This window comes from Vicugna pacos, chromosome 14 (assembly GCF_048564905.1).
Source record: "Vicugna pacos chromosome 14, VicPac4, whole genome shotgun sequence".
Lineage (NCBI taxonomy): Eukaryota > Metazoa > Chordata > Mammalia > Artiodactyla > Camelidae > Vicugna > Vicugna pacos.
The window spans coordinates 55651483-55672085 of NC_133000.1; the positions used below are offsets into that span (position 1 = coordinate 55651483).

At 35.0% G+C, this 20603-nt stretch overlaps 1 long non-coding RNA gene across 5 annotated transcripts in view; it reads left to right on the plus strand.

Moving 5' to 3' along the window:
* The window catches only part of LOC140701161 (uncharacterized), a 31253-nt gene that overhangs the window by 2445 nt on the left and 8205 nt on the right, over positions 1 to 20603 (plus strand). For 2 of the 5 annotated variants that reach the window (XR_012080072.1, XR_012080073.1), the window contains exon 2: positions 15950 to 16085. This is a non-coding gene — a long non-coding RNA (uncharacterized lncRNA). Of the gene's footprint in view, positions 1 to 14027; positions 14084 to 15876; positions 16086 to 17972; positions 19187 to 20603 lie in introns of those variants that run through there. The other 3 variants (XR_012080074.1, XR_012080071.1, XR_012080070.1) reach the window with 3 other exon arrangements.

Genomic DNA, 20603 nt, shown 5'->3' on the forward strand with positions numbered 1-20603 from the left:
TGTTGCTTAGGAAACCTGGTTAATTTAGAAAAAGTCGTTAAATAAGTGATAAAGTTCACATAATCAGGCACAGAAAACAAGGAGTAGGAAAAAAATAGGTTTCTTGACAAGTAATCCACAGTGGATCATAGCAAAATTGATAAGCAAGAAAACAACCTTGCATTTAAAATAGGCACCAGAAGATACAGTGAAAAAATTATCAGTGTGCAAAGTAAATTTCTAATCAGCACACAATTTAGTTTTTTATACATTCCTAAAACTCATGTATTTTGATAACACTGCTAATTGGTAAGCATAAGATACAGCACAGAAAGAGTTCTGTTTGGTATTTCATCTCATTTTGTAAGCAGGAAATGTAAGATTATAGGATTTTTATGCACATTACATTCAAATTTTCTGAAAGAGCTAATAAAAATGTTATAGATTGTAGAAATTAATTTATGGATAATTCTGAAGGCAGAAAGGCTCTAAATTAACCTTGCCTGAAGGAGAACTCGATGTTCTTATTCATTAAGGCTCCCAGCTGTGCTCAAGTAGAGTGCAGTAGATGTTCGTCTTCTTTCAGATGAGGACTCACAGTGCAAACCTCTTTTCAAAGTTCTTTTATTTATTTATTATTCTATTTCTCAGAGGCAAGAAGGAAATGTGCAGTTGATATAAAATTATTTTTCTCATAATAACATCTAACCAGTGATACTCAGAAATTTCCATCAATAAGCTTCAGTTATATCATGTTCCTTCCAAACCAGTAGGACAATTCAGCACTTAAGACATCAAGGCAGACACCTAAGATAATAACGCATGGAAGCTTTTCATTTTATTTTTGTAATTTGAATTTTTTCCTTGGTAGATTAGGCTAACAACCTGTTCTACCATGGAACATGTTTGTCAAAAGAAAGTCACCATCAAAAAATAGTGTTTTCTTTAATGGATTTTTACGTTGGGTTTCTATTATATGTGGCATAATGAAATACAGTCTTCAGTTTAAAATATTTTCCTGTCTTTGCAGTAAGAAAAACATAAAAGAAAATCTCCTATACCATGGTTAATAGAGTTAATAGAGTAATCTCCTATACTATGGAGAAGAGTAAGTTTTTATCTTATTCTATTAATTGGTTTAAAATACATTTGTATATAATTTAGAGTCTTATGTGCCCAATATTGTGCTAGACACTAAATATAAAGCAGTAAAGAGCATATATGTGATCCTTAGCATTTAGAGCACATATCAAAGTCATCATGCCACTGGCTGGCATAATTTAGTCTCACTTATGGGACAGAAGTTTTAAAATATTTTCTGACTCACAAATCTAAATAAAAGTGTATCCCATAGGAAATTATCAGAGCTGATAGGTGATCTCCCCATGATTACAATAAAAAAGTAAGCAAGCAAATATTCAATCACAAATTAAGATACAGGATATGAGTAAAATGAAGAGGTAAAGAAATGGAGAAAAATTAAGACTGAGAGATGAGAGAGAAAGTATCCCTGGAAAGGTAACTTTAAAACATTTAATAGCTTTTATTAACATGTAATTGATATGACATACAATAAACTGCACATATCTAATGTATATGGCTTGATGAGTTTGGACATAATGCATATGTAAGGATAGAAAACAAGCATGGAAAAGTCTGGGAAAAGAACTTACCAGGAAGGAACGTCATGTGTGACAGCCTTTAGACAGGAAGACAGTGGCTGCGTTTGAGAAAATGGAAAGTGGCCAGATGGGCTAGAACTAAATGGGCAAGAAGGAAAATGATTGAAACTGTAGGTTTTGGAGATAAGTAGGAGCTCTAACAGAAAGGGTCATTTAAGTGAGTTTTAATTTCAATCAAAATACACTGGAAAATTTTAAGTGGTGTAATATGATCCTCTTTTTTTAAGGTAATTTTGCATATCATTTAGAGAATGTATGGGAGGGGTACACAAGAAAAAGGGTGACAGGTGAGGGGAAAATGAGGTAACAAAGACAAAATTGACTTATTCATGGCAGTGGGCATTTAGAGAAGCAGGTAGATACCACAATAAAGGTATACAGCTTCTTTAGGGATTGTCCATAGAGGAATGGAGAATCAAGAGCTAAGTGTAATCTCCATTTTTTGGCTTGGGCAACTAGGTGGATTTGGCACCATTTACAGAGATTGGGACAAGTAGCGATGTCAAAGATGATGATGTTAAATTGTTGAGAAGAATAACAAACACTGGTTTCAGCAGCCCACAATCATGTGTTTGATGCTTTTAGCAAGAGCATTTTCTGTAGAGATTTTTCAGACACAAGAGAAGCAGAGTTAGGAAGCTCTTAAATGGCTCGAGAGAAACAAGAAATGACTTAGTAACTGGAAAAGTATTTCAAGCTAAGGGAAATGTTTTAGTTTGTTTTTTTTCCTCCCAAGGTTCACGTATGATGGTGGTGATATGATAGCGATGATGATTCTAATGATGATGACGGAGATGGTAACGCGATGGCTATAATTATGTCATTGTTCACTTATTGACATGGCAGCTTTTCTTGTGTAAATTAAAAAACAACATATAATCTACATCAAGCCCTCATTTGCTCCCTTGTGAGGGAATCTTGTCCTTCTTATCCTTCACCTTCACTAAATAATTACCCGCAATCATTCAAAAATTAAAGAGAATTGTATTTTTAAATATTTTAGAGCTATTTAGGAAGTTAATGAGTACACCTTTTATATAGTTCTCCGGTCCCATTTTATAGTTTAATTGCAAGTCTCTGTAATTCAGCTGTAATCATTTAAAACTTGAAATGCCAATGTCACTGGCATTAAAAATATGTTTCATCTATGGAACAGAATTCAAACTATATTCTGACTACAAAACTAGAAATGAAAATGTGGTCCGCAGGAAATCCCCAGTGCTGATAGGTAATTTAACCATAATTTCAGTGGTTTTCCTTATTTATCTAATATGCTTACTTAGAAAAACATTTGGCAGAATACGTATCATCTATAAAGCAGGGAATTGAGTCTTTTGTTTTGAGGTACAATTTGTCTAAATGAGAGACCATCTGTTCATATTGAATGAAATAAAATCTGGCAAATAGGGGCAGCCTTTGAATCATGTTGGGCATTAAGATAGCAATAAGTTTAAGTTCAGGTTCAAGATCCAAAAACAGTGGTGTGTGTGCAACTTTCATTACAGCTATAAGACATTGATCTGTGTTAAATGCTTATCTGTCTTGCTCTTCTGTGATGTCTCTTCTCATCACTATTTGTTAAACATTAAATAGCAAGACTGAATTAGTAACAAGGTCATATATTGGAACTTCTTTCTCACGTGTTTGGCTGTGTATTTACTATGGAAATTTTCACCTTTGTTGTTATAAGTGGCTTTTGTTGTTTCCTTTTTTTTTTATTTTCTAGTCTAAAACAGAGCTACAAATATGTATTTTGAAGGAGGATATTGACCAAGATATCCTTACTGTTCCCCTCAGTTTGCTTATACCTCAGTTAGATTCTTTCTGAACTCAGGCCCCAGACCTCCCTCTTCCCAGAACACTTAATTCAGAAAACCTCCAATTATAAATTCTTTCTCTACCCCTTTGATGTATAAATTCCCTCCCAGCCTCTTGCCAGTTTATGAAACTCATGGATCAGAGAATTGTCTCTTTGAACGTAATCGTCAAGGAAGATCGCGCTCGTATCTCCCCATCTTTGTGGAAGGGGAGGAGCCTAACTTCCATAAGTACTTATTAGGGAACACAAAAACGGCCTGATTATGTTGACATACCTCTCCTAGTATTTTTTCCACTAGCTCACTCACTGCTTAAATCTCTCCTTCCTGTTGTTTCAATGGAGTGGAGTTTAATCCCTCTCCCATATGCCAATAATCTTGACCCCTATTGCAGGAGTCTTGAATAAAGTCTTCCTTGTCTGTTTAAGTCTATCCGGTACAAATTTTCTTTGATGTGATAAAAAATAGACATATTCTCCACATATATTATTTTTTGGAAACCCACTGTTTGGGACAATACATTTTCCTTCCATATCCCAGGACACCTAGAATCTTTTTTTTTTTAATGTTAGAAATATGTTTGTTTGGGCTGAAAGCAAAGAAAAATTGTCCTATCCTTAGAGATATGTAGTGCATTTATATTTTACTTTTCTGGAAAATGTTATCTACCTATTGTAAATACATTTGGGAAACAATACCGTTTAAATCTGTAAAGTAATGAATAAAGATCAAGGCAAATGAATTTAATTAAATGGAGTTATGGACCAGAGGTACAGTTCTTCACATACAGTTAACATTTTTAGGAACTCTCATTCATATTCATTCTCCCTCTCTTTCTTTCTCTCTCTCTCTCCCTCCCTCTCTGGCCCTTCCCTCTCTTTACTAGAAAATAAACACTATTAGACTTTAAGGACCTTGAAGACCAGGGTTACAGCTTACATTTTTGTAACTCTTCTGACAAGAAGTAGGTACTTCACAGTTGAATGATTGTTGAAATGAATGATTAGCTACTAAAATCAAATGGGTTAATCTCTTTTGCCTACATTATAGTTTTATTATAAACAAGACAAGTTACATTACCCAGTATTGAATCATAGAGATTATCAATAAAAATAAGTGTTAATAAACTTGAAAGTCTGGAGAAACAAGTCATATTAGAAGAACTGGTTAAGAACATTTATAATAATAATAATAACAATAACAATAATAATGACCAATCTTAATGTTGATGTAATATCTTCCAGGCACTTTTTAATTGCTGTACATTAATCAACTCATTTAATCTCCACAACAAACCTAAGGAAGAGAAACTATTATTATTCTAATTTAAAGGGCCTGGTATACTTTGTCCAGTTTTATAATTAGGAAGTGACAGAGCCAGAACTGAGATCTTCTGTTTTAAAGTCAGTATTTTTATCTAATTTAATGTTGTATTGTAGTACTGAATATGTAGCTTTTCAAATTTACTTCTCTTGAGGCACTTAAACAATTTACCCTGACCCTAAAGCCACTGAAAATAACAAATGGAACCTTTCTTTAGTTAGGAAAGCAGGAGAAGGCACCAGCACAACAAATTACATCACAAAACACTGATCACACCTGACTGAAGGTGGAAAGCACACAGGGGTCACCAGGCACTTCTCTTATTGAGAAATCACAGCAGCTTCAGGGAAAATACACAGTGGACACCTTGTCCAAAGGCCGCTGTCCACCCCTAATATTTTTTGTTGTGAGCCTTGGACATAGGGACCCAACACAAAACCCCTTTTGTTGTTGTGGATCAAAAATACAGCTGCACGACTGCCTTCTCTCTCTTTCCTTGGTCAGCACCACCAAAATGTAATCCCGACTTAGATGGAAGGTGGTTCTTACAAGAAAGGACTGCAAATAAAGGGTTGATCCCAGGACAGCAGCTTCACTAAAAGCGAAAAGGGAAAAAACAAAACAAAACAAACCCTGCACGTAAATGGAGTTTTCCTACTGGGAAACATCAGACTCCTGATCACAGCACCGTGGAAGAAGTTCACATCAGGTTGCAATTTACCTTACTATATAAAAGGATGATTCTAAAGCAACCTGATGGATGATGGTAAAATGGGAGCTGAAACTGCCTTATGGGCAAAATCCATGTTTGTCCATGTTGTGAATAAATAGAAAATTAAAACAGTAAATGGCATATGTTTTAAAAATTGCAAGAACTGTGATAGACCAATGGGTCAGATATTTCAGGGCTTTAGGCAGTTCTTTAGTTCTTTATGCAGCAATCATAGCTCTAACAAAGATTTCAGAAGTCTGCTCTTCACCCTGCTACAGAAAACACATGCTTTCACTGTCTACTTCTACATGCTCTTCTTTAAACATAATTTTCACCAGATAAGAACATTAAATTGTGAGCCTATTCCCTGTGTATTATGTGCTCCTTTGTGGCATGCAGACTTAATTTATAAAAAACTTCTCAAAACATCAATTTCGTGCCACCTGGGTGGTCGTATCTGAGTAAGCTACCTATTGTAAATCAAGTGTCTTGCTGACTAGGTTACATTTTGATCAACAATTTTGTCCTATCTTGGACAGACCACATGAGTAAAATCACTTGCTTTTCAGTTTTCCTTGGGAACATCATCATAATTATCTGAGTTGCTTTTTTTTTTAGATTTGTAAGTACTTCAATGCTATCCAGAAAACAAAGGAATCACCACAGTGATATGAACAATTTTTGTTAAGTTTCTACTTTTCTGGAATAGTATGTCTTTCTATCACTGGTTGTAGTATAAAGTTCCTTTCCATTTGCTGGGGTTTTTTTTAATTTTAATACATCAAATATTGGTGAACTAGCTTAAAATAAAGTAATAATTCTGATTTTCCAAAATAACTTGTACAAAGAAATTAAAAAGTAATTCCAAAAATGTAGGCAATAGATCACGTAGTATTAGTCTCACCAGTAGAAATAACTGTAGTGTTAAGTCTGAATAGGACCACTGTAAAAGCACTACTTTGGTAGAATAAATTCTCTTGTGTTTATTAAAATTTTTCAAGACTTTGAATAAGTTATTATTTTTATTTTCAGTGAAACTGTTTCAGTATAACCAAAGAAATGAGTATAGATTATAAGTCTATAGTTTAATTAATTTTTATAAAGTTAATACACTTGCATAACTAGCATCCAGATCTAGAAACAGAACATTATTAATGTCCCAAAATTGTTTCTTATGCTCCATTCCAATCAAAAAACACCTATCCTGCATGCAAACACTTTAGATCAATTTTACCTTTATTTTAACTTAATGTAAATGGAATCTAGAGTATGTACTCTTTAGTATCTGGCTTATTTGTTCCTCCTTATTTTTGAGATTCTTCTATGTTGATTTGTGTAGTCTTTGTTCACTTTTTCTCATTGCTTGATAGAATACTATTATTAGACACTATGCCAAGTCTAAAAAGGCATTTTGTGTTGTTTCAACTTTTGAATAGTATGATTGGAGCTGTGTTGAATATTTTGCATGCATCTTTTGTTGAATATATGTTAAACAGATTCCACGGGGTGGAGCTTCTGGATCAAATTGCATCTGTCTATTCTGCTTTGTAAGACACCACCAAATTGTTAAGTGATTGCAGCAGTTTATGCCAGTTGTTCCACATGCTTCACAATTCTTGCTATTTTCTGACTTTTTCTTTGTATTCATTATGGTGAGTGTGTAGCGGTAGCATCTTCTGATTTTAATTTACATTTCTCTGAAGAAAATAAAGTTCATAAGTTTTCACATGTTTATTGGTCATTTCAAACCCTCTTGTACGAACTGTCTGTTCAGGACTTTTGTATATTTTTGGTAAACTTCTCTGCTTCTTTCTAACCCATTCTTTTTCATAGATGCTAGTGTGCTGGTGAAATTCCCTACTTTTTCCTTTATTTCCTTTAGCATATTTATCAAAGCTATTTTAAAATCCTTGTCAGCTAATTCTAATATAAATTACTGCGGACCCGAGTTTACTGTGCTTTTCTCCTCATTTTGGTCCTATGGTTTCAGTATGCTTAGTAATTTTTTTTTGATGATACGTAATTGTGTTTTTAAAAGTCTTCAGATGATATTAACTTCCTTGAGTGATGCTTAAGCCTTCCCTCTGCTAAGTAGAGAGAGTGGAGGCTGATCACCTTAACCTAGATGGAGATTGTGCTCACTCCACACAGAGAAAGATCCAAGGAAAGACGTGTACACCTGATTTGCTCCTGGTCACTCAGAATTTTTAAACTACCAGTCTAGTTTCTAGGACTCCTCCCCTGATCAATACCTGACTCTACAATTTTCTCACAAGATTGAGAGAATTCTGCCTGATTTTAGAATTTGGCTTAGACTTTTAGGTTCCATTCTTATAAAATCCCAGATTGGAACATGCTCTGCATGTTTGAGCCCAAGTTCCCACCAGAATCTCTCTGTGCACTACTAATAGATTTCTGCCAATATAAAGGTCCAGTTCTTGGACACCTGTTCAGAATTAGAAATGGCCAAGTCCTCCGGAATAAAAGTGGCTTCAGATGGCTGCTCACCTCTCTGAAGGTCTTTCATCTCTGGAGCGTCAGCCGCTTCAAAGATCTGATGCCTTTAAAGACATGACTTCTCAATTTTATCTGGGTTTTCTAGTTTTCTTTGGTTGGAATGCTGATCTGATTCAAACCACCCCATCCCACGAAGAAGCAGAAGTTCTTAATCACAATGCAGTTTTTAAAAGATATTTAGTGTTTTTATGTATGTGCATATTCATATGTGTGTTAAATAAATATGAATTTAAAATGTGTTAGATTAATTAAAATTACATTTAAACCTAATTTTGGGGTTTTGAAACTTTAAGAATAGGGAGAAGAATGGACATATGTGTAGTGGAGATGCTCTGATTAGAGTTTTTCCACGTGCAGGTTTGAAGTAGTCTGTAATCTCTTTTAAATGAATACCAATTATGTGGCGTGAACTCATAGATTCTGCTTGATTTTTGCAATAAGCCAATGAACATTCTTTCTATTATGTCCTTTCATAATCTCATCAGACAACTTTTACTTCTGGGAACAGATATAAAATTAGAGGGAAAAAGAAGACAAAAATTATTTGGTTTATCCTAGTTTGGGAAGAAAAACAGAAGTAGAGAAATAGAATAAATGTTAAATCCTAAAGGCCGACTAAAAGAGGAATATCGGCAAAGTAGAGGGAAAGGGAAAAAAAAAGAAATGAGCCCATAGAATGAGAAAATAGATTGTATTTTTTTTTTAACAAAAGGAAGGAAAAAACTGTCCTTACTCAATTATTTGTTCCTTCTATGATGTTAAATAAACTTTGTGAGGGTCTAAAAATTGATTTTTGTGTAGACTTGAAACTGGCAATAAATATCTTGTGGTTTGTTTTTTTTTCATTTTACATTTAAAGTTCAGTTTTATCCTTTACTTATAATTTCAAGCTTATTTATTTATTTATTTATTTTTCTATAAGTCTCCGCCTTCTCTGGGGTTTTTTTTTCTTTTCAAAAATTATAATGTTGGGTTTCACATGCTCCTATCTTTTCCATCTAATCACTAATAAAGATATTGTTCAACACTACAAATTATTTCAGGCTGCAGGGGAAGTTAAATATGTCCTACTTTATCTTACAAATTGCAGTCAATACAATTCTCACAATGTGTTTGATTTTCCACAGAGTCCCCATGTGATTTTGTTAGTTTCCCTAAATGAATGCTGCCTGTGTATTTATAGCAAGCTTCAGGCTGTAAGAGTTAGAAACAAAATTCCTTGTTCTTCCTAATCAGAATGCTCCTAGGCACATGTTAAAGCATATTGCCTTTGCTTTCTACTCCATCAGTTACTTCTTTCTACTTGTGGGAGGAAACAGTAAGGAGCAAACTTAACCTAAAGTCATCCATTTGAAAGAAGGTCTACTCAGCAGTTACTCTTTTGATTTATTTAATTCAGCTATACAAAATTTGTAATATATATCTGTATAAATATAATATGCTTAATCGAAGTTTTAACATAAATATTATATTCAGAAGTTACATATCATAACTATTATAAAATACGCCTGATTTTAGTAAACTATTATTTTCCATAAATGCATGTTAATATTAATATTTACTGCTGTTGTTATTGTTATTATTATTATTATTATTATTATTATAATTATACATTATTTGGTGTGGATGATACAGGCATTATTTGGTGTGGATGATACAGGATGATATCCAGATATATTATGGGTTTGGTTTCAGACCACCACAATAAAGCAAATAAGGCAATAAAGTGAGTCAGAAATTTTTTGGTTTCCCAATGCATGGAAAAGTTATGTTTACACTATACTGTGGTCTTTTAAGCGTACAATAGCATTATGTCTGTAAAAACTACATACATACCTTAATTAAAATATTTTATGGCTAAAAAATGCTAACCGTCATCTGAGCCTCCAGCAAGTCATAATCTTTATGCCGGTGGAGGGTTTGAAATGTTGTCAGAATTACCATAATGTGACACGGAGACATAAAATGAGGAAATACTGTTGGGAAAATGGCGCCAATAGACTTGCTCAAGGCAGGGTTGCCACAATCTTCAATTTGCAAATAAAAACCCCAAAATATTTTCAAAGTACAATAAAACAGGGTATGCTTGCATTATAAAAATCACTCACGTAACATTTTACTCATATTTACTCATGAGAAAAGTAACAGTTTGATTTTACTAATATTTTAATAAGATCAATTGTGAAATGTGTATACCATTTCAGAGTCAATATTCTCATTTTTTTTGTTTACAGATAATAAAGAGAAAGAAATTTCATGACCTAAGAAGTCTCAAATTTTGTATTGTGACATAAACTGTGTGCAAAGAACACCTGTTTCTTAAATGTCTATTATTCCTAATTCACAGATATGTTTTACAAGATAAAAGACAGTGAGTCTTTGTATAACACTATTTGTAATTTTACTTTCCACTTCTAGGGAGAAATCTCACTATAGTCTAGAATCCTTAATGCTGCAGCATACATTTTTTACCAGTACAATGAACATAATCTGTGAACCTGAAAACTCCTGAATGTTGAGTTACAGAATCTGTTTTAAAGACACTTTTTTTCTATAAGAATATTCTTCCCTTGCCATAGTAAAAATGCTTTTTTACAGCTAAAATTGTATTATGAGTCATTAGAATGAATCTAGAATCTGCCTAACGAGGTTCTTATACACAGAAACAACATCTCCATCCGCATACATGATACTCAACGATCATTTGAACAAACAATTCTAATGTTCTCCCTGAAGCAAAACAAAGAATTGCAAAAATAATAAGACAAAAACTATTTGGTATGCTTTCCCATTTTTCTATTGGCTCTTGAAATGCAGTACATTTAGCTGATGACTCAAAATAGAAGTTCCCTGATTGTTTTGCAAAGCTGTCCTATTGCATATTTGTCATGGTACTAACACAAACTTTACCCTTCAACAGGGACAATTTCTAATTAGTTCTTTGACTCTCCTAGCATAGTGAGTTGAATTGCATCCCCCCGCCATTCATGTCCACACAGGACCTCAGATTGTGATCTCTTTTTAGAAATAGGATGTTTGCACATGTAGTTAGTTAGTAATCTCTAGATTAAATCATCCTGAATTTAGGATAAGCCTAAATCCAAAGATTTGTATTCTCATAAGTAGAAGAGGACACAGAGGTATATAGAGGGAGGAAGGCTATGTGAAGATGGGGGCAGAAACTGGAGTTAGGCTGCCAAAGAACCTTGGGGTCAGAGAACTTGGAATAGGCAAGAAAGGATTCTTTGCTAGAGCTTTCCGAGAGAGTGTGGCTGACACCTCAATTTCAGATTTCTAGGCTCCAGACCTGTAAGAGCACATATTTTGTTGTTTTAAACCATCCAGTTTGCTGTACTGTGTTATGGCAGCCCCAGGAAACTAATACACCTGGTACTGATTGCTTCGAAGGGGATCCTCACAAGAGACACTCTAAAGAGTTGTTTTATTGGTGTTCCTATAGTAACTTACCCAGACTCCGTGTAATACACAGAGGCAAAGAGAAAACAGCCTGCTGGTAGATGTCTGAGCTAATCCTAGTGGGACCGAAAAACAAGATACGGAGTTATGCAATCATATGTTCAATCATGAATATTCATAAAGTAAATATTTCTAAGAAATCGGTATATGCCGGGCAATGTTCTGGATACTAAGAATATACCAGACATAAAAAGTAAACAAAAACAAAAAACTAGTCTCTGCTGTTAAGGTGCCTTTAATCTATACAGAAAAAATAATACTGTGGATTTCATACATGGTATTTAAATAGTATGAAAATAGTAAGCACAATGTGCTAGAATATTTTAAAATCCATATTAAAATCTATTATTCCATTTAGAACAATGGATCTCAACTTCAATTTATATTAATATCACCTAGGAAGCTTTACAGAAAAATAGAAGCTTGCTCTCCTTCGCAAGAGAGCTTATTTAACTGGTCTATTTATTGTTCCCTTATCACTTTTCTTCTGTTTTTAAATCTCCCTCATTGCTTTCAATGACAGCAGAACTCTGACATTCTCTTGGCTTGCTGGCTTTCAGGACTAGTGCTCTTCCCACCTCATGGTAATAAGGTGATGAAATAGGGGCTGTCCCCTCGCTCTTAATACAGAAGAAACTCCTAGGTGCACTGTTCACCGGCTGGTGGCTGCTCCCACAGCCGGCTGGACAGGGAATAGCCCTGCAGCATGTGGTGGCCACATCCACAGAGAACTCAGTCATGGGATCTGGATCAGGAGGCTGTTCCCTCCCATTCAGATGAAAGGGACTCAAATTGCAACCCATTTATGGTGGGAATCCCATGCCTTTCCAGTTTTAGTAAGTACCCGGGAAGAGCTACCAGTCTTTTGATTAGTCACATCTGAGTCCAGGCTCTTGGCTTCAATTTTCTGTGTTATTAATGACTTCCTTGATGTAAGCTATGCTGTCATAGATTTATCCTCTATACACTTTTCTTCAATCTTCTCACAAAACAATTTTGTGGAGAGCAGACTTTTTGAAAATTTTGGGGTCTCCCTCTGTGTCTCTTTTTCTCTCTTTCACACACACACACACACATATTTGTTACAAGATTTTATTAGGAAATAAATTTTAAAGGAAATATTAAACAGCATATGCTAAATATTAAATGGTGATTTGCAAAAAGACCCTGGATATCACAGATATATTTGTTCCAAACTTACTGAGATTTTTCTCTTTTTCTTTTTTTTAAAAATTTTCTTGAATAAGTGTGAAAAACCTGATTTTCATCCTCATTAAAACCACTAGATTCTTCAAATGTACCTGCTTCTATGTTGAATTTTTAGTAATTTATCTAAATCTGACTAAAGCACTGACCTGGGAACTGACCAAGAATTCTCTTATGGGTCTGCCTCATCCTCATTGCCAGCTCAGACTCAGGTTTAAGCATGTGAATATTGTTTCAGTTTACAACTTTGAAGACCCAAAAGTCTTAACAGGAGAAAATGTTCTTGTACTGTTTATGTATGTTTCCAGTTCATCCTTCCACACTGCCAGAGACAGAACAAATGGACTAGTTGTGCTAGCATTTGCCATCTGATTTCCCGTTGCTATTGCCTCTAAAACATGTCACATTGCCATATCAACTTTAACAACTTCTCTGTGCAGTGACTACACCGTGTATTTACTATGTACTTTTTAAAGTCTCTTTTTTATGATCTCCTTCCATATGGTCATGTCTCATATGACCAGCATATAATTGGCATTTCACAAACATTAGTTCCCTTCTCCCTTCCTCTGACCAAATCAGAAAACTCTGGGGATTGGGAAAAGAAATTTTTAGAAGTAAATCGATGTCAAATTATTTATGAAATTGAGAACCAGAGCTATTTAGACTTGATGCTGTAAGGGGAAAATGTCACCGTAGGTTTTCTGAATGCAGTATGTAGGTAAGTATTATAAATTGTCTTGAAGCCAGGAAATCATCAGTGATATTGTCAAAGTAAATCAGGTATGAGCTAACGAGTGTCAGGTCCAGATAGATGGAAACGAAAATACAGGAGAAAGTTTGACTCTGAGAGTAGTTTGGAAGTAAAAAATCAACAAAAGTTATGGCATAACCTACTAGAATCCAAGATAATTCAACATTTTGAAATCAGGAACTAATGGAGACCACTAATGTCAGAGTCAGATACCAGAAATGGGAAGAATAGCAAATTTTAAGAATATCTATAAAATTAATGTTAAATTTCTTAAGGTACTTAAAATTCCTACAGTAGTGGTGAAGCATTCAAGTACACATCTCCTAAAGATATTGTATGCATGGGAGTGAGCTGAACTTGGCTGTTACGGGTGTTGTAGTTAAAATTATATGAATGTAGTGCACTGGCTTTCAAAGGAAAATCTAGAAATCAGTTTCCTTTAACACGCAAGATTAGATGGTTAGATCCAAGATGAGAGAGAGAGTTTGAGGACAAAAAGAAAAAAAAATTCCATCAAATGTTCTCAATTCCACAGGGGGAAAGAAGAAAGAAGTGAGAAACGCTGACCATGGGAGCTGTTCTTCAAAGAGCAATCAAAACATTGAGAGTAAACTCAGTAGGTGCTAAAAGGAGTGAGTGGGAAGAAAATGGACAAGTGCATAAATTCTCTGAAAATAGCACGTTAAATAGAAAAAAAACTACATTAGAGGAAATAGCAGGATAGAATAGATGCAGTTTCAGTGTTGCTTGACACTTGGAATTCTTGAAGATCTCTTGAGTTGACCAAGGCACTTAATTATAGTGATCATCCATTTCTCTGTTTAGAAAAAGACATTGGTAATACCTGGGTTCCTTATTTCACAGAATAATGAAGAATATAATTGTATAAATAAATGATAGAAGAGAGCCCTGTATACTTGTGTAGAATGTTATTAGTAAGCCCATGATTAGCTACATTATTAGTAACTAGGTATATTGTAACAAAGTCTTATAATTGTTTAGGATAAAACACTGCATTGTTCTCCCCACTAAACATCAGTCAAATTAAAAAGAAATTGTAATCCAAATGGTTTTAGAAGACACGTGTTCTCTGCTTGCTCATTGTCTCTTCAAGAACCAGAAGGCTCTGGAAGTTTCTGGGTCCGAGTCATCATCAGTGCTCTCCTGGATTACTCACTTTCCTACTAACTGATCTCCCTGCTTCTCTGCCCATCAACAGAGTAGTCAGAGTGATCTTTTAAAAACAGAATTTGGATTATGTCATTTCTCTGCTCAGAACCTTCCAAAGGTTCCACATTTTACTCAGAATAAAAATTAAAGTCAAAAACGAGTTGCTAACACCATATTGTAAATCAACTATACTTCAATTTTTAAAAATCAGTATGTTGTAATGATCTATAGTGGAAAAGACCCTGAAAAAAATATATATGTATAACTGAATCATTTTGCTGTAAATCTGAAACTAACACAATATTGTAAATCAAGTATACATAATAAAAAATTAAAAAGAAAACAAGAGTTGTGATTTCTGACATCATCTCCTCACTCTCCAATTCTAACCACAATAGCCTTCATGCTATTCCTTTACTATGTCTGAGAGGTTCCTGACTTAGCCTGGACAAAATGCTACTCTCTAGACATCTCCGTGGCTACCTCCCACAGTGCATGCAAGTCTCACCTGAGCATCAGTTTCTCAGGGAGTCCTACCCTAGGCACTGTATTTAAATTACCACCCCCCTTATTCCCAATCCCAGTACTTTCAAACCCTTTCCTTCAGCTCCATCACTTTTTGCAAAGTACCTGTCACCTTCTAAAATATATAATGTATATACTTTTATAATTATTATTGATATTCTGATTTCTTGAATAACTAATTTCCTTAGCTCCATGAGAACAGAAATCTTTGTGTCTTTTTTCACCCATGCGCCTCTATAGCCGAGTACCTGGCCCATTGTTGGTGTTCGCTGATCACTGGCTGCATGTGGCCATGACCTGCTAGCCGACAGCAGGTTATTCCATTTGTGGAGAGCCATCTATCCCACTGTTCCCACCGCTCTCCAGTAGTAAAAGCACAGGCATGTTTCATTTTACTGTGCCTCGCAGATACCACATTTTTTACAAATTGAATGTTTGTGGCAACCCTGCATTCTCAGATGATGGTCAGCATTTTTTTTAGCAATAATGTATTTTTTAATTAAGGTATCTATTTTTTTTAGACATAACGCTACTGAACACTTAATGGTCTACAGTATAGAATAAACACAACTTTTATATGCACTGGGAAACCAAAAACTCTGTGTGAGTCACTTCACTGTTCTATTGGTTTCATTGTGGTGTTCTGGAACTGAACCCAGAATGTCTCTGAGGTGCCTGTAACAAAGGGACCGGGTTAGCTGAAGAAAATAGGACAGGGAGTTATTATTCTTCCTTAATTAACAATTTACAAGGTGGTATTTGTCCCTTTTATTGTTTTTATTTTCAGCATCCATTTGATTGTGAACCATGGACACAAGGCTTACTTGAATCTGAAGGCAGGTGTACGATCCCACTAAAATGGAAAGAACCTCCCAGAAAATGAAGGCAACACAAAGACAGGAGCAAAGTTCAGCGGCTGAGAGGTAAGTACAGACCCTTAACAGTATCTTTTTAATGTCTGGGTGGAACTTGTCTGTAGTTGAATTCGGTATCCTTTCAAACCACTGAAGTGAGAGAATAAATTCACATTTTTTTTTTTTTACTCACAACAATTTAATTTGTGTTTCTGGCAATTATATCCAAAAAAATCTCTAACTCCGTGGAGAGTAGGAAGTGTTATGCCTTTGTTGCTGTTGTTTATTTCAAAGTAGCTCGGATAGTCATAGTGTGTCTAGAAAGTTTATTTTCCTGAAACGTATGAATTCATTGTGCTATATTATCTCTAATTGACTCCATATTCCCTGAAAATTTGAAGATGACCAAAAGAGTTCATTAAAATAATGTTATACACTATTTAGATACATCAAAATCAAAACTTCTTCTTGATCTGGAAGGTTTTCAAGCTCAGGTTTCTAAGCTCATTTACATCTCTTTGATCATCCATCAACTTTTCCCAATCATTTTCACTTAGAAAATTCAGCTCATCTCCACTCATTTTACATACATACATAGGCCGGTGGCCACCTCTTTCCTGTACTGCAAAAGGTCTGCTTTTTTCCCTTGAGTTTGACTCCTTTTAAATTCACATTTTGTTTGCTCTGAAGTAACATGAGCAAATCTCAACTTCAATTTCCTAAATTGTGCAGGAGCTTTTTGTACGAATTCATATTACACTAAATCTCATGCTTGCCTTCTCATTTATCTCAGATTTCCTTTTAGCTCCCAATCCATTTCATGATCCAGTTTAAAATGCCTATCTCTCTGAAACAGCGAGAGAGAGATGTGCAATCTCATTTAATTTCACTCCCTATTCATCCACCCCTCTGTACAATATTACAACTATTGCTTATAGGAGAACATTTGCTGCCTCCTCTAATGATTACTTTCAGTGTCTTCTGTTTTATCAGCATTCTGTGTCACTTAAAGCTCAGTATAAAACAGTTTTTTTCCTGTGTTTCTCTAAAATTCCTCTTCTATACAATTTTATTTATAGTTTTCATTCTAAATTAAAAACTCCATAGAGTGCAAATGTTCTATAATTTACAGAATTTAATTTCCACAATAATATTGATTTCTTAGTCTATTACTACTTTAAACGAAAATTTACACAGTTCACTCTCACAATTCTCCATGTTAACAACAGAGAAGATGTTGTTATTAAAATAGTTTTGCTTTCACAACTTAATCAGTATCATTCATGTGCTTTTATCTTAGTCTTTGATAGTTCTAATTGCATTAATTCACAAGGTACTCAGCATGCCTATAAATTGCTGTTACTTGCTGCCAGAGTTTTACAAATATTTTGTCTTTTGGACATTCAGTTTCTATAGACTATATTCAGCTTATAGATTGCTTTAAAGTAAAAAAGAGAAAAATCAGGCAATATAATTGCAAAATTGTTACAAACTTAAACACACATGCATATTTATAAATAGATTTCTGTTAAACAAGCATAATTTTTCTATTAAATGTCAACCCTAGGAGAACTTATTATCTATAGTTACTGGTATCTATTAATGGTAATAGACTTGGTGTTGGGACGTCTTGTTCTAGTAAGGATATCCCTTAGCACATCCTCGCCTCACCTGATGGGGAAGGAATGTAACTAAAACAAGGAGAAATATGTGGGGAAAAGGAATTAGAATCATTAGTCTACCTCCACTACCCCACTCAATGCTACTTGAAAAGGTAAACAGCCTTGAATTTGAAAGGGTAAACAGAATGTTTTGAATTTGAATATAATAATTCAATTTTATATAAAATAACTGAATATGTAGTATCATTAAAAAGTCAGGGGGGAAAAAAGCATAAATGCTGAAAATTGAAATCTCACATTCCTTCTACCTTTCTATTCTTTCAAATGCTGGAAGCATAACTTAACTCTTTGAGCCAGAGTTTGAAGCAAACAAGGGTTTACAACTCTTTATGCAAGAATTGATCAGTCAAGAAGAACGACCCAAATATACTGGATGAGAAATCACCCACTAAACACCCTACTCAGATCAGCCTCCAGTGAATGCCACGGTTATCAAGCTTCTCTCTGGGTTCAGAATTTGATGTCAGTTTTTAAAAATATTTTTACTGTCAAATATAAGCTGACAATCAAGAATTATCAGACATCTAAGGAAAGCCTCTAACCTTAAAAAAAATCAAAATAAATAAAAAACAAGTAGTGTGGAAACAAAAATTATGCAGGGATTAAAAAGCTGTTGTTAATATCTTTAGAAATATGAGAAAAGATGGTACAACCTTGATGTCAAAATATAAGAAATTTTCAAGAATTAAAAAGAACTCGGGATTTAAAACATAATAGAAATGAAAACTCAATAGAAGCATTAAATAAAGTTGAAATATTAAAGAAAATCAAGCAAAAGGAGATGAAGAATATGAGATTAAAACGAATTATATTTCTGACCTGAGGATCAGATCAGAAAATCCTGAATATCGGCCTTACCACTTCCAAAAGGAGATGAGAGAGGAAAAATTTTTTTAAAAAGGAAAGAATCATAAGCAAGTTTTCCAGAACCAAAGAATGTGCAAGTCAGATTGAAAGCTGTCACAACTGAGGAAAATAAACTAACACCAATTTCTGCTGCAAAAAGCACATGGTTATGGAATATCATAGCACCATGCACAATATGAAGATTTAAGAAACTTCTGGAGAAAAAAATTTTAAGGTCACATGGAGAAGGATCAGATCAGAATGACTTGAGATTTCTCAGTAGTGACCTTGGAAGCAAGAAGGCAAAGGAGCAGTATCTAAAATACTCTGATGGAAAATGACTTCCAACCAAAACATTGTATGAGGCTAAAACAAGACTATTTTCAGATATTTAAGATCTCAGAAAACTTTTCTCCCAAGGACAAATTTTAAGTAAATTATTGGAAGAGGTGTTCTTCAAGTAAGGAAGTAAACCAAGGAAGAGAAAGAGACAGCATAAAGAAAATGGATCAAGAAAAACAAAAGGAGGGTGAAATTCCCAGGATGGGGGTGAATTGAGAGCCCAACCTGAGCACTTGGCACCAGATATCGGGGACAGCCGGTTCAGACTGGACAAGACCGTCCTGAGGACGAGACACGCAGGTGAGCCAGGCCAGGGTTCTTTTCCGCACCTCGATTGTGTTGGCCACGCATTAGTGAAGTCCTGATCTCTCTCTTTGCACTACTGTCTAAATCCCTTGAGGTCATTTATTCTATCCCACAGAAGTGTTGGCTTTTTCCTTCTCCTGGGAGCTGAAGGTAGGCCACGAGGCAGTTAGAGGCAAAAAGTACAAAGAAACTCATTTTCACTCATAATGTGTTTTCATTCATGAAAGCCTTGAAAAGATGGCTCAAACTAGCATCTTGCCCAATGTTCTGACTATGGTAAGGCCTCTTTTTTCTTTTTAACAACAACAACAAAAGTCTAGTTCTTACTGTGAGCAAGGCACTTTGGTACATAGTTTTGGGTAAATTAACATTCCTAAGGTCACACATTCTCGTCCCTGAAATATGGATAGTTACAGCCCCTAATGCATAGGGTTTCATTTTATTAAGATGAAAAATAACTGTACATACATATGTATCTCATACCTGATACATTGCCAGTACATAATACCATTAGCTACTACTATTATCATTATTATATGCAACTAAAAACCTAATCATTGCATTTTCCTCATTAAGACACTGCAAAGCCTCATCTAAAATCACTTGTACTATCACCCCATTATACACAAGCTCTTCGGAATATCATGCAGGAACCTCCATGCTGTGGACTCTGATATTTCTCCAAGGACATCTCCTGCTGCCGCCTTGTCTTGTGTGACTCACAGGAAAGGCTACACTAATTCTCCTGGAATATCACTACTTTCCCTACCATCCCTGTAAGCATCAGCTGTACCTTTGAACTCAGGTGAGATGTCCTCATTTACAGACATCCCTCTCACACCCATATGAACCCAAGTTGGATGAAGCGCCCCTAAGAGATCTCACATGCCCTGAGCTAACTCTCCTTCCATCCTGTTATAATTGTCTCTTTGTTGTTACCACCCCGTAGAGCCCCCTGAACCCAGAAGATTGTCTTGTTCTTTATATTTTTCTATTTTCACTTTTTAGTTGATTTCAACATACATTTATTTGGTGTCTCCTGTGTTCTAGGCTGTCTTCTGGTTATTCTTTTTTTAAATGCTTTATTTGCTGTTAAAAATGTACCAAGCATTTAAAAAAAATACAGACAGTACTTTACAATACCCTTTTCCTCTGTTTACTATCTAATTGGTTGCAGTTCAGATCCTCTTCCCATGTCTAGAGCTGGAGGTCCGTTGATCAGCTTCCAGCCTCAGACACTGCCCATTAATCCCTCCAGTATTCCTTAATGTACTATCCAAACATGTACAGTAAAACATGAGAAACTTAAATCCCAGAGTGCACCACTAACTTTTGGCTCCAAACCTGAACACCTGGATTTACTAGTGGACTCAGAAGGTCTTACTTCATGCACACAGATCTACTGTTTTGA